Source organism: Megalobrama amblycephala, linkage group LG5 (assembly GCF_018812025.1).
Source record: "Megalobrama amblycephala isolate DHTTF-2021 linkage group LG5, ASM1881202v1, whole genome shotgun sequence".
In the NCBI taxonomy this organism is placed as follows: domain Eukaryota; kingdom Metazoa; phylum Chordata; class Actinopteri; order Cypriniformes; family Xenocyprididae; genus Megalobrama; species Megalobrama amblycephala.
The window spans coordinates 17,173,221-17,177,874 of record NC_063048.1 but is presented as its reverse complement, the minus strand read 5'-3'; the positions used below and the strand labels follow the sequence as shown (position 1 = coordinate 17,177,874).

Sequence of the window (4,654 nt, the reverse complement as noted above, 5' to 3'; positions counted from 1 at the left end):
TCTGATATTGTTTTTTTTTTTTTTTTTTTTCCATGTTTGAATGTCTGTTCTATTTAAATATATGAATTTATAATAAATGACAAATGTGAGAATTGCTTGGTTTTGAAAATCTAAAAAACATCAGATAAGGATAAACCAGTGAAAATTTTAAAGGGTAGTTCACAAAAAAAAAAAAGAAATGAAAAGTCGCTTGTCTAGTAGGGCTGGGTATTGACAAATTTCACGATTCGATTTCTATTCACATGCTTTTGTTTCGATATCGATTATTTTGGATGTAGTATATCAGTTACAGTACATGGCAAATTTTCTAGAAGAAAAAAATCTCAACTAATGCTGTAAACTACACATGGGAGTCAGTTGGTACTACTATAATAATATTGAAGGTTAAATTAACTTATTTATATACAAATACTTAAATTACACTCAATGATGATTTGTATAATAAAGTTTAGAATTACATAATCATATTTCTACTCCAATTTGGGTTTTTTTAAAATATAAATATTTAAATCGTTGCTGTCATAACTGATTTATTCAAACATGCATTAAATTTGAAGAACATTAAAAATTATAATGAATATGTAACAGTGCATGTATTTATCAGAATGTTGCTTTCTAGAGTTCATTTTTCTAGCTGACTAAAGAGTTTATGGTCACTGAGTATGGTTTTTCTGAGGTAAATGTGACGTTACGTGACATTGTTTACAAGCTGTTTTATTGACGTCTTTCCGCGGTTGAAGCACTGATTGAGCTAATACACGAGACAGATTTCGGTAAGTTGTACTGTATATTTTAACATACCTTCAGATGTTTATTTCGCGCTGTAACTGGTATTAAAGCGGAGGAGAGGACGTTCACATACGCTCCGTGCTGCCGCTTCTTTAAAGGTAGTTCACCCAAAAATGAAAATTCTATTATTTACTTATTTACTTAAGTTGTTCTGTATAATTTTCTTTCTTTGTTCTGTTGAACACAAAAGAAAGATATATTGAAGAATGTGTTAAACTGAACAGTTTTGGGGCACCATTGACTTCCATAGTAGTTTTTTTTCCTACTTTAAAAGTCAATGGTGCCCCAAAGTGGCTTGGTTACAAACTTTCTTCAAAATATCTTCCTTTGTGTACAGCAGAACAAAGAAATTTATACAGATTTTGAACAACTTGAGGGTGAGTAAATGATGATAGAATTTTAATTTTTGGGTGAACTATCCCTTTAACTGAGGCGCTACAGCGATCTGTCACGTCACATTAAAGAGCGCCAAAACGGTATTTATTTTTTGAATCACATAATAAGATGGACGTCATTTGAAATCTGAGACTTTACTTCATATCAAAAGTAACAAAGCACAAAGATTATTGCGATTTATTGGATGGGAAGCGCTACATGTTCTGTTTATTCGTCAACTGAAAACAGACTAGACTAATCGATTCTTGGTATTTAAGAATCGATATCGTAAAAATGAGAATCGATTAAAATCGAGAAATCGATATTTTTTACCCAGCCTGTCTAGTATTATTGTTTTAGTAACACTTTACAAGGTCCCGCTAAATTATCTATTTTCTTCTAGCCATTAACCTAATATCACATCAAACTGCATTTTTAATAAACAATCGGTTAGTGTGTTGTTTTAGTGTTTTGAAACTGAATACACAAGGTAAAACCAGTATTCATAATATAATTGTCTAACTTACTAGTTACTAAACAGAATGAACTACTAAATTATAACTTAAATGATAATTTCATCCACAAGGTGGCATAACGCACCATATAATCAATGATAAATAACCTACCCGCTAACACACACATATATATATATATATATATATATATATATATATATATATATATATATATATATATATATATATATATATACACATAACGTTATATATATATATATATATATCTCTTAACGTATAGATTCCCAAGCAACAGCAGCATGTAGTTGAGCAGCGGGAGCTGAAGTACCCGGATAGCAGCAGGAGGAGGAGGAGCTGCGCAGACAGCTGAAGTACCCGGATGATTCACAGGAAGAGCTGCGCAGACGTGCAGTAGAAACACAAACACACATCAGCCGACAGTCAAGAGCGCGGTTGCCCGTCCATCCGAATTCAAAGCACCTGCCCGATCAATCTGTAAGTGCTTTCTCTTAATTTTAATGCAATATGAGAGAGAATATTCGCTTTTGAAATGCAGAATGATACGTGCAGATGCACTTATGATGCTATGCATGTTAGCGCTTGAATTAATGACAGCTCCATCTGCTCTATCCGTACCACTGACACCTTATGTGATAAATAACACTTCTGTTAGAAGTTAGACAAATGTGATATTATGTGCAGTGATGAACGCGGCTTTTATAGAGCTTGAATCCTGCATCTTTATATGAATATGACATGTTCTGATGCATGGATCATATGTGTCTATAAATATATATATAAATATATATACCATGATGGACACACTGCATTATATAATATCAACATTTGTTTTCATCCAGCTGCAGCATTAATGTTCTGTGTTGATTTCTCTTAGTTTATAAGCATAAATATTATGACAGGGAAAGTGAATGGGGATTGAAGTTTTATTTGTCATGTGTCAGAGAAGAATGAGCTCACTGAGCGTGAGATATGCGTGTTATGCCAAAAATGTTTTGCTCGTAAGTGTTAAGTAACTTTTTATGCTCTTGATACAGTGGAAGAGATCACTGACTGTTATACTAGGAAGGCGATCAAGGCGGTTGACAGTGTCATTTCAATGTATTGACTCACAGAGGTCACAACCCTTCCTAAAGGTCAAATTTTGACAATTTAGTTTTGCTAGCCTACACTTTTCTTGTATTATCATTAAATAGCTATTATTACATAATAAGGGATAATATACAGCCAGTTGGTCATTATCATAAAATAAAGCACTTCAGGGTGATGCAACATGATCTTGAACACCATGTCAGGAATTTTTACAGCATTACTCATCATTTTATATTCAGGATGGATGTTGTGTTTATTTATAAAATTATTACAAAATGAATAATTAATTTTCATTTTGTAATAATAATGACAACAGTCATTCTTTAGAAATATCTGACTGCTTATGGAGTGCAACAGCACCTGTCCACTTTTTCAATGGCATTAGTTCCAGAAATATTTTTCCCATTCTTTTTTTCTCTTAGAAATTAAAAAAGAAATCTTCATTTAAGAGTTAGAAACTATGAATAAAGCTACGAGGAGAATCACATTAGAAACTTTGATTTGCAACAATAAAGTATTTGAAAATCAGGCAAAAAACACTGTGTACTTTTATGAGGGAAAGAGCTACAATCCCATGAAGGACATTATGGAGAAATTATGGAAAAATAATGGAGAATATAATATGTTTTTCCATAATTTCTCCATAATGTCCTTCACAATGCTTCATGGGATTAGATACACACAGAGATTAGATAGATATTTTTAAGTTTATTGCAAGATATGTATATTATTATATGTAAATATTTAAGTAGTATGAGAGTGTATATATAGGGATCATATGATCATACTTTTAGTTCGGTTCTGTTGGTCCAGACCAAAAAAGAAAATGATACTTGGTGCACACAGGGTTCGGATGGCAGCATTCACACTTATTCAAATGAACGCACTAACAGAGCAGTCGCACCAGACTTCATCGTAATCTAACCAAACCTGCCAAGTGTGAACACACCCTTTCTCCAGTGCGTAACGGGAGTCGGCAGGTGCTAAAGTGTTCTTTTTGCACAGTTTACTTGTTATAATTCTCTGATTGGTGGAGAGTTTTTTTTTTCTCTCTTCTCAGAATCATGGGTAATGTAGTTTTTCATCACTGTTGAACTTGTTTATTTAAAAAATAGGTTATAAATAATGCGTCAACAGCTTCAACAAAAGCATTTACCATCGAATAACAATCCCACAGTTCAAAGTAGGTCTTTCTTTAAAGGTCTATTAATTTATTGTTCACATAAAGCGATCGTGTCTCTTCAGAAAATTTGGACTGAACCTCTCATATGGATTATTTATCTCTTTATGAACTTTTTGAAGCGTCAAATTGGTAGTGTTGTAGCTGTCAACGGAGGGACAAAAAGCTCTGATTTCATTAAAAAATATATATATATCTTCATTTGTGTTCTGAAGATGAATGAAAGTCTTACGGGTTTGGAACGACATGAGTGATAAATAATGACAGAATTTTCATTTTTGGGTGAACTAACCCTTTGATCATAGTTCATTAATATGTTAATTAAGTATATCAGAAATGTGGAAGGAGCTTGAGTATTACTTCTCATTTCAACTTTTAGTTTAAAATCAGAATAGAGCATTGAGGTGGATTTCACAGATGCTTTTGAAGAATGCTATACGTGTCAGACACATTTTGGTCTAGCTACTCCAGTCATGCTTGTTATTCAGGCTAAATAAACCTATTTTCATCTCTCTCTCGCTCTCGTTCACCCCACAGGCTTTAATGTTTTTAAATGAGCTAATGAGAGAGTGCAGCTGTCTTTGATTATTAATGAGTTCTCTTTTAAAAGAATGCAGATGAATGAACATAGCAGCTCACATGCCTACATTTCTGCTTGCCATAACATGACCCACCTCATGTTATTTTGGCTGTGCCCTTTAAAGTGTCAGCTATTGACAAAAAA

At 33.0% G+C, this 4,654-nt stretch overlaps 1 protein-coding gene across 1 annotated transcript in view; it reads left to right on the top strand.

Annotated features, from left to right (window-relative positions):
* Positions 1-1,978: 1,978 nt before the first annotated feature.
* cnsta (consortin, connexin sorting protein a) overlaps positions 1,979-4,654 on the top strand; it is a 34,497-nt gene continuing 31,821 nt past the window's right edge. The window contains exon 1 of the mRNA XM_048190898.1: positions 1,979-2,135. The gene's annotated coding sequence lies outside the window, so the exon portion shown is untranslated. The remainder of the gene's footprint in view (positions 2,136-4,654) is intronic.